Below are 13,720 nucleotides of genomic sequence, written 5' to 3' on the forward strand. Positions count from 1 at the left end.
GAGAGGCAGCGTTTGGAGAATACGGGCGATCTCAAATACCACTCTTTCACCCACAGGGCCGGTTCCAGACTATTTTGTGCCCTAGGCAAGGCGAGCTACTTGCACCGCCCAAAAGGAATTGCACTTAAAGGTCCGCAGGATCCGTCCCTAGAATCCGAGGTGGGGAGAAGAGGGGGAAAGAGGTGGTTGAGAGGCAGACGTTTGGAGGACACCTTGGCAAGAGCAGTGCATATTAAGCCATGGGGAGAGGCAGGGGGGCTTGGGGCGATGCAAAGCCTCTCCTTGCTCGCTTCGCCCTCCTGGCCAGGGAGACGGCCTGCCCCAGGGGTGCTCAGGAGTGCCAGCGGGGTACCTTCTCTGCCCGTCTAGCCAGCCCACGGCATGCCACTCCCGGCTCCCCGCCTGCCAAGTGGACTTGCCAAGCAGGTCCCCACAGACAGCTGGCTGGAGCTCCGCCCAATCAGGCAGAGGCCACTCCCCCTCTGCCCCGAAGGAGCTGCACCACGGTAGGTGCTGGGCAGGGCAAAGGACCCTTAAAGATCAGTATTGTGCCCCTCTGAGGTCTGCGCCCTAGGCGGCTGCCTAGTTGGCCTAATGGTAGCGCCGGCCCTGTTCACCCATCCCTAGTTCGGATTAGCTGGTGGAGGAAGGGACCATAACTCTGGGAGCTTGTTTGGATTGGAGGAGGTCACAGGTTTAAAGCTTGCAAGTCAGAGTGGAAATTACTAGGCCAGGGCACTCATGGATTTTCACAGGTCCCTCTCACAACGTCATCTGTGTGACCTGCCCCTTCTAGCCTTCTTTGCACGGCAAAAGAATACCTCAGTAAGTTTGACTTATTTTTGAGACAGAACTTGCTGCTATCTCCTGCTGTGTGCAGGAGAAGCGGCACGATCAAAACAGCCTACTGAATGGGCGACATGCACATTGTTTACTTCCTCTTTATGAAGAGGAAGCAATGAGGGACAAACGCGTGGGCAGAGAAGCGACAGTAAGGAAATTCCCCCCGCCCCCCGTGTGGTGATGCTCATAGTCTGATGAGATGGATTAAGGCAATTTCTGATGCTCCATGGCCGTGGTGCTGCATTTGGCTTTGGGTCCTCAAGATGTTCAGGACTCTTGTGCAATTTAATCCTTTTCCTGCCCTCTCTGAACTAAGCCCCACTGACTTCAATACCAGTGTGGTGTAGTGGCTAAAGTGCTGGACTGGGAGTCGGGAGATCCGGGTTCTAGTCCCCACTCAGCCATGGAAACCCACTGGGTGACTTTGGGCCAGTCACAGATTCTCAGCCCAGCCTACCTCACAGGGTGGTTGTTGTGAGGATAAAATGGAGAGGAAGAGGAGGATTATGTATGCCGCCTTGGGTTCCTTGGAGGAAAAAAGGCAGGATATAAATGCAATAAATAATTTTATTTATTTCTTTTAATTTATTTTATTACATTTATATACCACCCCACAGCCGAAGCTCTCTGGGCGGTTTATCTAATCATCATCATCATCATCATCCAGTGGGACCTATTCCCAGATATGATTACACTCTTAGAAGCCTCAGAATTTTGCTAGGGTCATGCATTTCAAATATCTGACTTAAAGCAGCCTTCCCCAACTTGGTGCCCTCCAGATGTTTGGGACTACAGCACCCAACATTCATCACCATTGGCCATGCTAGTGAGGGCTGTTGGGGGTTGTAGTCCAAAACATCTGGAGGGCACCAGATCAAAGAAAGCCTTAGCTAGACCTAAGGATTATCCCAGGGAAATGGAGGTGTTGTCCCTGCCTACTCCTGGGATCCCCTGTGTGTCATTTGGATGTACAGGGATGATCCTCGGACAATCCTGGGATATAGGCCTGGTCTAACCATGGCCAGGGTCTTTCTCCTAGCAGGAGAACCATGCAGCCATCTCTGCTGATGATGCCTCTGACTCTGATCTTATTTAGCAACACCAGCCTCAGAAGGATTGTTTCTTTTGGTTAGATGTTCCCTAGCAGGACATTTCTGCCATCACTGACCTGCTATTCCCCTCTGCCCTGTCCCAGACTCTGGTTTGTGTAATTACATGCCTAAAACCCTCTCAGTCTTATAAGTAGGACAAAACGGCCACGGGGGCAATGGGCAGAGGTTCAGGCAGGCCTGGGCTGGGCTGGGGGGTGGACAACATGACATAGGCAAATGTGGAAGAGGGTACTTGGGATGGGAAAATCTAGGACTCGGGACCATCTGGGGAACAGACATGGGAGTCACGCAGCAGATGTTGACACAGATGTTTCTGAAGCAAAGGCTGTCTTCCTGGTGTCTTATTAAAGAATATACAGCTATTATTACAGACTTCGTTCCACGATATGGATATCTAATGGAGAGATCATTTCATGTTTTTGAGAAGACAGTTCTCCAGCAACTCCGCAGGACAGCATGCCTGAAAAGTAGAGAACGGAGAATACACAATTGCTTTAGTTCATTTTTATCCCATGTTATCAGTGTGGATATATGAGCCATGATAAATAGGAGATTTTGATGTGACTACATGTCCAATTGCACAATATATATATATATATATATATATATATATATATATATATATTAAAAATAAGTATTTTATTCACAAAATACAGGCTAACAATGATATAAAAATGAAAACATCAATCCACATAGGCTGTGTCGTACATTATTATTCTGTACCTATTTTAAAATCATTGCAAACCACCCAGAGAGCTTCAGCTATGGGGCAGTATATAAATGTAATAAATATTTTTTTTACTGTTGTATTTTTAATTATGCGTTTATGGATCTGTTTTTATGCTATGTCTTAATTAAGACTTTGTTTCTGAACCTGTATTTTATGATTGTTGACCATCTAGAGCCTCCCTTTTTGGTGAAAAGGTGGGATAGAAATAAAATAAAATTATATATATATATATATATATATATATATATATATATATGTGTGTGTGTGTGTGTGTGTGTGTGTATGGTTAACCATTTGCAAAAATATTTATACTGGGCAAAATTGCATACAAAAATGTGGATATTAGGGGACTGTGTCTGAAAATGCATGTCACCATTCATTTGTGATGTGAAAATGGGATGGAAGGAACTTATGAATGGAAAAACGAGAAATGAGGTTGACAGTTTTGTCCATCTCTGTTGACCATGAGGGGCTTCAGTTCAGAAGAAGGTTTCACCTCTGAAACCTGGCTCCAATCCCAGCTGCTCTTGAGTCCTGACAAATCTATGCAGTATGATGGTTCAGTGACCCTGGAGTAAGATGCTGTTTGAATGCAAGCTCAAGGTTTAGCCGTTGCATAGTTTTTCAGCCTATCTATGAAGTGAACTTTCAGTTTTTAGACAACCCTGGGAGCAAAGTGTGCCAACTGCCTTAGTGTGGAGGGTAGGATTTGTTAATGTGACATTGATATATCTGTATATTTTGACTTTAAAGCCAAAAACAATATTCCCTTTTTAAAAATAGGGGGAGGGGGAGAAACAGGCACAAAAAGTTGTTGATTGAAACTGAGCCATAGGGATGATGGAATTTGTTATGATTATTGTATTTAACAAAGAAAATTGCATAATTGAAATTCAGATTCCGTGAAAAGCCAACAAGCCAGGCAGAAATAATGGGTTTTTAAAACTGATTATGCCTTAATGAATGCAGAATTGTAGAGAATCAGAGCAATTGGATGAAAGTTTACTGCATTCCTCCCCTCCGCTCCTACCCCCTCATCAATTTGGTCGGGGCTGGTATTTTTCTGCAATTTGTTTTGAAGAGTGTTACATTGTGAGATTTGTTCTATGTACCAGTGTTTGTTTATTTATTTATTACACTTATATACCGCCCCCATAGCCAGAGCTCTCTGGGCGGTTGTGAAGTCATATTTCAACTCTAGCTGTGGAACAAGCATAGTAGAAATAATTGCCCCACCATAAATCTAACCTATCAATGGCCTTCCAGATTCTAAACATTCCTATTTCTTTGAATAAGGGCATAGTTAGACCAGCCGATATCCCAGGGATCGCCCTGGGATCATCCCTATGCATCCACATGACGCACAGGGCATCTTGGGAGCAGGGAGGGATGATCCTTCCCTTGGCCCGGGATATTGGCAGGCCCTTTTCCTGCACTTTTCCTGCAGTCTCGGGATGATCCCGAGACTGTGGAACATATGTTGTGGGTTGTCCTGGCTCCTCGCAAGTAACCTCAAGGAGCCGCGACCCAGGCATGGGGTCCATCAGGGGTGGAGTGGGGAGCGTGGAAATGTTTTTTGAGGTTTTTGCTTTTTAAAAAACACACCTCACCTTTTGCACACGAGTGCTCCGTCTCCTTTAAAAAACCAAAATGACGGGTGCGACGTCTTCTTCCTCCTAGGACATCGTGTGCCAAGTGTAGACAAAGGGGGAGATCTCGCAATAACCATATCACGAGATCCTCCTTCCTCCGTCGCGCTAGCCATGGCCCTAGCCAATAGAGTAAATTCTGGGTGCAATATGGAATGAAAGTATTTGTAGGTGTCACATTAAAAAAGCACAGACTGCTACAATTCTCACTTTAAAGTCTCAGTTCTCTCTATGACATGGAGCAAGATTAGGTGAGAATGAGGTGGTAACAGTGGAACCACCAGGGTAGGTATCTGGGGCAGAGGCCCAGGGCTCCAGTCGGAAGACTAAGCAGGAGGGCGCCAAAATAAAACAGGGCTGGCTTCCCCCATTTTGAAGTGGGAATAGGTGATCATTTTATTCATTATTATTTTTTAATGAGGATATATCAAAATCCAGACAGTTCTTCATAATCGAACGAAAGAACTTTAAAAAATGGAGAGAGGGAAATAAACAGATTTGTCCATCTAGGTGCAGACCTTTGAGTGTTTAGCTCTTCAGACTCTGGGTTTGAATACCTGTTGATTCAAGTATGTTTGTGGAGCTCAATTAGGCATATTTCACCCCCTGACAGGTTCCTCATCTTTAACAGCTATACGGCAGGCAGGTACAACATGGTCCTTTCTTTTGCAGGGAATAGCTGTACATTTTGATTCTGGCCAGTGTAAATTGGTGAGTATCCCATTTGGTTCATTTATTATTATTATTATTATTATTATTATTATTATTATTATTACCTGCCAAAATCCACAAAAATTTCGCTAAACAGGACAGAAAGAATTTGACGTTATAAACATTAGAATGTGGGAGAAGGCGAAATTGATAGATTCATCCATTTGTATTTTAAGTCAAGTAATCAATATTACCATCTGAAAAATCTGCCCAATACCCATCACATCCCTCAATCTATAAGGCCATTAAGGCCACAATCCAACGTATGTTTAGACAGAGAGGGGAGAGGCTTAAAACTCCCAGCATGGCTGTCAAATGTTGGGAGTAGCAGGACTGTTTTCTATTTATTTATTTTATTTATTTATTTATTTATTACATTTTTATACCGCCCTATAGCCGAAGCTCTCTGGGTGGTTCACAAAAGTTAAAACCATAATAAAAAAACCAACAGGTTAAAAGCACAATTACAAAATACAGTATGAAAAGCACAACCAGGATAAAACCACGCAACAAAATTGATATAAGATTAAAATACAGAGTTAGAACAGAAAAATTTAAATTTAAGTTAAAATTAAGTGTTAAAATACTGAGAGAATAAAAAGGTCTTCAGCTGGCAATGAAAAGAGTACAGTATAGGCACCAGACAGACCTCTCTGGGGAGCTCATTCCACAACTGGGGTGCCACAGCGGAGAAGGCCCTACTACTGGTAGCCACCTGCCTCACTTCCTTTGGCAGGGGCTCATGGAGAAGGGACCCTGTAGATGATCTTAAGGTCTGGGCAGGTACATATGGGAGGAGGCGTTCCTTCAAATAACCTAAATTAACCTATCTAATTAACCTATCTAAACATGTATAGCACTGAGCCTTAAGTGCAGAGCCTAAGAGCTCCATCAGATGAGCGTTTTATTGCACACTCATTACTGGGCACTCAGGGATGTTCACATGTCCCTCTCAAGACATCGTCTGCCTCCCGCACGCCTCCCGCACGCCTCCCACATGCCTCCTGCCTCTTCTAGCCTTTGCATGACAAAAAAACACCCCAGTAAATCTCAGTTATTTTTAAAGGCTGAACTTGCCACTGTATCCTGCTGTGTGCAGGAGAAGCAATGCGATCCAAATAAAACATTGAATGGGCCACGTACATGTTGTTTACTTCCTCTTTCAAAAGAGGAAGTAACGGGGACAAACACGCAGGCGGAGAAGTGACGGTAAGCAAACGCAATTTCCTCCTGTGTGATGACGCTCTGACAGCTTCTCTACAGGGCCAGTTTGCAGAGCAATCAACATTCCTCAGCCACCGAATGTAATGAGAGCTTTGAACGACGCTGTTCAAACGACGGCCTGCTAGACTTTAAATAGTCTGATAACTGAACTTCCAAAAGCCCATAACCTTAACCCTTGTTTCTACTTTCAAATGTCTCCTTAAAACAGGTATAAGGCCCCACATCTCTTCCAGAACCCCCCTCTCCCAGTGCTAGAGAGATGCAGCCTTTCTCTAGTCCTGGAAGAAGAAACTCACTCTTACCACTGATCAGAAATAACACCAGAGGTTTCCTCTCACAGGACTAGAGAAAGGCTGTCTCTCTCTGCACAGAGAAAGGGAACCCTAATATGTCAGGGGTGGGGTGGGGGCTTTGGGGGAGAAGAAGGGGCTTCAGATGGGAGGGGCCTTACCACTGACATTATCCAGCCCCCAGGGAGTGAGCCAGAAGGATGCAAACAAGCTGGAGCGTGTTCAGAGGAGGGCAACCAGGATGATCAGGGTTCTGGAAACAAAGCCCTATGAAGAGAGACTGAAAGAATTGGGCATGTTTAGCCTGGAGAAGAGAAGATGGAGGGGAGACATGAGAGCACTCTTCAAATACTTAAAAGGTTGTCACACAGAGGAGGGCCAGGATCTCTTCTCGATCCTCCCAGAGTGCAGGACACGGAATAATGGGCTGAAGTTAAAGGAAGCCAGATTCCGGCTGGACATCAGGAAAAACTTCCTGACTGTTAGAGCAGTACGACAATGGAACCAGTTCCCTAGGGAGGTTGTGGGCTCTCCCACCCTAGAGGCCTTCAAGAGGCAGCTGGACAACCATCTGTCAGAGATGCTTTAGGGTGGATTCCTGCATTGAGCAAGGGATTGGACTCGATGGCCTTGTAGGTCCCTTCCAACTCTGCTATTCTATGATTCTTTGATTCTATGAGGTTTCAGCAAAGCCGGGCGATGTATCCCCAAGAAACTGATTAAAGAGTCATTAAGAGTTGAACGCTGTGATTACATTGTGCTTCGCCAAGCCTAAACCCTATGACCCGTCACAGCACCATTCTCCCATGACTCAGTGCTCATCAGAGAGGTGACCCTTCCCAAAGTGCACCAAACTTTCTTCTCAAGCCACCCGAGCATGCTGTTGATGACCCTGTGCTTTTGAGAAGGAGCCTCAAGGGTGAGTGCAAGCAGGCAAAATGGTGACATCCCCTCCCCGCTTTTGTGCACAGATCTTTCTTGTTCTGCTGAAATGATTCTTGCCAGCATTCAGACTAGGAGCTTTCTAGGCTATGCAGTCAGTGGAAGCTGGTGTTTCTGATTTTGGCGGGGCCATGAATCCACTTGGGGTTTCAGTCAGAACTCTAAAGGAGCTATCCATGGTGATAAAACTTTTCTGGAGATAGGGTTCAGCACACTGGATAGCTCCTTTTGATGTCTGGCTGGTTCTGACCGAAAATCCCAGAATGGGTTCACAGCCCCATCGAAATCAGAGTCACCAGCCTATACTGTATACAGCCTATACCAGCCCTTTGGGCTGACTTTTTGGGGAAAGTTTGCATTCCAGTTTTCCCCCATAGAGATATAGAAAAATCACTCCTGGGTCTTAAGAAATGAGATTGGGCTTTCAGGATTTCTTGGATAGCAGCTGTGTGACAAGCCCCTTTGGGAACTGTAATATATGTGACTTCAAAGTAGAAAACAATACCACCAGAGACTGAAGTGTGGAAGAAAATGAATTTTGCTTATCTCCTTCTGCAGCTATGTATGTCAAAATGGCCGCTGCTTTAGATTTCGGTTCTCTGCTGGTGTTCCCTAACTGCATCCCCCCCATTCACCCACTCATGGAAACTGTAGCTCTTACTAGCTTCACAAACGCACATTGTGATATGGCACAAGGGGTGGCTAGGGGACAGAATGTCTCCCAGGCAAATCTTTGTAATTTGGTCTGGAGCCAGGTCTGTCTCTTTTTAGGATGTATGTAATCTTATTTTATTTTCCTGATGAGCAATGTGGATTTTATTACATCATAATTCAGATTTATGTTACCTCTTGATACTCTGTGATTAATTTATAGTATTTGAATGATGTTTAGAAGTTTCAATTAGGGCTGTGCACCACCTCGGGCCAAATCCCTGGATCCATTAGACTCACTTCTCCCCACCCTCCCTGGCCTTTCGCCGCCACTACCACCCTGACCTTCCTGAAATGTGTCCTCCTCTTGAGAGCCAAGGCCCATGATTTAAAGTTATTGCAGTGGTTCTCTGTTTTTAGTATATCTATGGCCAAAAACAAACGTGGCCATAAAGGGGAAATTGCCCTTTATGGCTGCTGTAATTTGTGAACATAGATATACTAAAAGTAGAGAGCCCCTGTGTTAACTTTCAATTGCGGTTTGGCTCTCAGGTGGAGGATGTGTTTCCAGGGAAGCGCTGGGTGGGGTGGTGGTGAGGGGGAAAGCAAGAGACTCCCTGTTGGCCTTGCACCCAGTTTTCTTGGGTGCAACATGAACCTGCAAGGCCAACTCACTTCAGTGCCAAGGTTAGGTGGGCACCCCAGAAGCATCTGAAGTCGAACCGGGGCTGTTTTGGAGGCTGTGAAATGGCCTCCAAGGTGAGTTGTGCAGGCTGTGCACAGCCCTAGTTTCAATGCATATCCTACTTTACCTTGAGGAGTTAGGGCACGTAGCAGCAATTTAGTTGTATATGTTCTTATGCCCCTTACAGGTCTCATTAGTTCTTCTGAACTAGAGGAAAAGGTGCACCATAAAGGGCAAGTATCAATTGTTTCAGCATTCTCCAAGCAGACAGCCTCCAGATGTCTTAGATTCCAACCCCCGTCATATACATGGACCTTCCTTAGAAAATGATCTGAAAACGCTAACTGGTCCAAAATAGGACAGTGAGATTGTTTACAGGGACTGTTATTCAGGGGAATAGTAGTTGCCATCTGGGAACACTGGACAGTTGGATTGAGACAGAAGGAGGATAAACTTAATCCCCCAGGATTGAGTTTACCCATCCTGCCCCACTCTCAAGTGGTCAGTCAACAATTGCTCCATACTTCTGGGGCTGGGTTTGACCCAACAGCTGCCAGTAGCTAATTCCTACTGAAAACAATTCAACTGAAAGCCTCATGTCCATCAACTGAATGGCAAGAGTACAAGACTCTAGAATAGGCCGCTCTGGTTAATTTTGGCTAAGCTTTAGGAGTACTGCTGTATGTAAAATGAATGTCAAAACTTCTTCGAATTTATATTCCAGTACCCTGTGGCATTCTGGCATTGTCTCCCCCGAAGTCTAAATCTGCTGTCAGCATTTTTGAAAAAGCAAACCGAACACCTACAGCAGCTTTGTCGCTGAGCTCATGATTGAAATGTGGGCTGGTAAAATGTCACTCCGCCATTGTTGGAAGAAGTTCAGAGATGCCACCTTGGGAAGAAGAAATGCTACCGACATGGAAATTGTCCTATTTATTTGCGAAGTACTTCAAGAGAAGAGGGAAGGAGGTGAATTGGATGGAAGGGGAGGAGTGTAAGAGACTGCAGATGCTATTTTTTTCTTTAGCAATCAATTTTGCCCTGCAGATGAGATAAGACAAGCTTTAAAGACAAACAAAAAATAATAGTCATTTGGGATTTGCTTGGGCTTACTTTGAGCACGTGTACGTGCACACACAGTAACGATAGAGCAATTAAACAGAAGAAGGTCTCAGTGCTATTTCGATACTTTAAACTGGGCCATGGGAAGCCTGCCCAAAATTTGTGAAAAATGTGAAAATGAAAAATGGCCACAACCTAACAGTACGTGCGTTCCATCCTGTTCCTGCATTACACTGCGATTTGTTTTAAAGAAAACTGCACAAAAAAAGTTTATTTAAAAACACATGCATTTGAACATAGTTTCTAACAAAATGCACATTTCTAAATGCATTTTCGCTCGAAGTGCATATTCCTAAACTGACTTTATCCCAAAGCAGTGCATTTATGAAATGAAATGAATAAAATACATTTTCGTTTGCACTTCGTTACAATTTTTTTTCCAGCCAAAAGTCACATAGCAATATTAGGTGAAGTGCAAAGTCTATATAGTAACTGGAGGCTGCTGAACACATTCAACCAGGGTGAGATCTACACTATTGCTTTATAGTGCTATTGAAGTGCACTAAAAACTGTTGGGGCACTGTACACATTCCATATACCACTTTCGTAGTGTAATTTTATAACGATTTGACTCAAGGAGCTCCTTCAGACGGCCGGGTGGAGGGGAATGTGTACCCTTAACGTGGCTCTGCTTCCTGCTTCTTTTCCATTTCTGCAATTAGCTGCAATTACATGAGAAAGAGAGCAGTGGCCATGTGGCTTTTACAGCCTCAATGCAGTTGAATGGGGCAGTGTCCTCTAATGGGCATTTTGTAGTGCAACTTTGCCTGCAAGTGGCATGAAAACTCAACAAATATTAATATATCCAAAAGAGTCAGGTTTCCTGAGGTTTTATTTTTAGCGCTAAAACCAGAAAATGGAGCGGGCGACGCACAGGAGGCTGACGGCATCATCAGAATGACCCATGAATATCCGTAAGTTAAGGTGACCATATGAAAAGGAGGACAGGGCTCCTGTATCTTTAACAGTTGCATAGAAAAGGGAATTTCAGCAGGTGTCATTTGTTTATATGGAGAACCTGGTGGAATTCCCTCTTCATCACAACAGTTAAAGGTGCAGGAGCTATACTAGAGTGACCAGATTTAAAAGAGGGCAGTGTGCCTGCAGCTTGAACTGTTGTGATGAAGAGGGAATTTCATCAGGTTCTCCATATAGACAAATTTCACCTGCTGAAATTCCCTTTTCAATACAACCATTAAAGATACAGGAGCCCTGTCCTCCTTTTCATATGGTCACCCTACGTAAGTGGCCAATAACGAGTGTGCTATAAAACACTTGTTTAAAGATGCTCAAGGTGTAGAATTGGCCCAGGAGCTGCCAATCAGATTGGTAGGTATTAACAGACTACTTAGACTGAACAAAATCCTCAAGCATCCCTGGAACAAGGGCCGTCTACCAGGTGTGCTTTGCCTTTGCTCTTTTTTGCACGGAAAAACACCCCTGCAAACTTTCCACAGTTTTCCTCTCCCATGTCCTCCTCCCAATACCTGATGGAGCTCGTTTAAGCACTTCTTCATTAGGGTATATAAATAATGTTTTAAATTTTACTTCCTGTCAAATTTAATTACAAGCTTCACTTTCCCTCCTCCAGATGTGCCCTGCTGCACTTTACAGTTAATTTATCACCAAGCAGGAATCTAGGTGGAGCCACGGTCCTGATTTATTTCAGGGCAAACATTTTATTTATTTATTTATTTATTTATTACATTTTTATATTGCCCAAACGCTGAAGCTCTCTGGGCGGTTCACAAAAATTAAAATCATGAAGAGCATAAAAACAACCAACCATCTAAAAACACAAATACAAAATACAATATAAAAAGCACAACCAGGATAAAACCACATAGCAAAAAGTGATATAGGTTAAAATATGGAATTAAAACAGCAAAGTTTAAATTTAAGTTAATAGGTGTTAAAATTCTGAGAAAATAAAAAGGTCTTCAGCTGGCGATGGAAGGAATACAGTGTAGGCACCAGCTGAACCTCTCTGGGGAGCTTGTTCCACAGCCGGGGTGCCACAGCAGAGAAGGCCCTCCTCCATATTTTCCTTGTCGGGTGATTTTCATAGAATCATAGAATCATAGAATAGCAGAGTTGGAAGGGGCCTACAAGGCCATCGAGTCCAACCCCCTGCTCAATGCAGGAATCCACCCTAAAGCATCCCTGACAGAGGGTTGTCCAGCTGCCTCTTGAAGGCCTCTAGTGTGGGAGAGCCCACAACCTCACCAGGCAACTGATTCCATTGTCGTACTGCTCTAACAGTCAGGAAGTTTTTCCTGATGTCCAGCCGGAATCTGGCTTCCTGTAACTTGAGCCCGTTATTCCGTGTCCAGCAATCTGGGAGGATTGAGTAGAGATCCTGGCCCTCCTCTGTGTGACAACCTTTTAAGTATCTGAAGAGTACTTAAAATACTTAAAAGACGTGGGGAACCGTATCCCCAAATGGTTTCAGCACCTTGGATGACTCCTTTAGTGGTCTAGCTGGTTCTGACTGAAACCCAGAATGGATTCACAGTCCCACTGACATCAGCGCCACCTGCCTCCATCGTCTATAGCAATTCAGCTTTCTTTGCAAGCTAAATGTAACCCTTTGAAAGTTCCTAAAAACTGCTACTTTGGGCACTCCATATTTGTTTCCGTAAAAACGTTTTTAAAAAATCATTTTTTGTTGCCTGGCAGACTGCAGCGCATAGGGTCAGGGATGTCCAGTGGGATGAAATGACCCCCAGATGTCCTGAAGTTGCTCACCCCTAATAGGGAACATCCACATTTGGGTTTCCTGTAGCTCCTGAATTTGGGGGACAAGGTTTATAGTAGGGCTGTGCACAGACCCCCCCGTTCTGCCTCACTCCCAATCCGCAAATTGGGGATTGGGCCCGCTCTGCCCCACCTTAATCCGCCTAGGGTCTGCTCCACAGCGGGGTGCGATGCCAGGTAAGGCCCCCCTCCCTCCTCCTCCTTTCCTGCTTCCGTCCCGGCCCGCTGCCAGCTTCACTAGAGTCTGCAGCTCAACCAGGAACTGTAGGCCCCGCTTGCGGCCTACACTTCCGGGTTGAGCCGCGGGCTCTAGCGAAGCCGGCGATGGGCCGCAATGGATGCAGGTAAGACCCCCCTCCCCCTTGCCCCCTCCCCTGGCTCTGCAGCCACAGCGGCAGGGCCAGGTAACCACCCCCTCCTTCCTCCCCCTTACCTGCGTCTGTCTGCGGCCCCGCGGCTCCTTCAACTGAGCCTGAGGACTTAAACAGGAAGACGGCCTGTTTAAGTTCTCGGGCTCAGTTGAAGCAGCTGTGGGGCCACAGACGGATGCAGGTAAGAGCCCCCTCCCCTTTACCCCCTTACCTGGCTCTGCCGCTTTCACCGCACGGGCAGTGGCGGAGGTGGCAGGGCCAAGTAAAAACCCCTTACTTTTTTTGCAGAGCTCCAGATTGAGGTGAAGGATCTGCCTTCACTTCGATCCGATCCGCAATGCTCTGCTGCTCCCCCGATCCTCTTCGCCTCCACCTTAAGGGGAGGCGAAGCACCCCAATCCGCTTCTGCTTCTCGGGTCCGAGGAGAAGCGGAGCACAGCCCTAGTTTATAGCCATGTCTTTCTGTGAGATCTATTTACTGTCTAAATGAGATGAGTATGAGATCAGGATGTAACTAAAAGCATTTGTGAATCACTGTAAGCTGTAGTACTGTCATAAGTTGTGCTGTTCTGTTGAACCAATTGGAGACACGGCTTTCTGTTTTTGCTTGGTATGGCCAGATCGTTGATGAGT

This window comes from Elgaria multicarinata, chromosome 10 (genome assembly GCF_023053635.1).
Source record: "Elgaria multicarinata webbii isolate HBS135686 ecotype San Diego chromosome 10, rElgMul1.1.pri, whole genome shotgun sequence".
NCBI classification, from domain to species: Eukaryota; Metazoa; Chordata; class Lepidosauria; order Squamata; family Anguidae; genus Elgaria; species Elgaria multicarinata.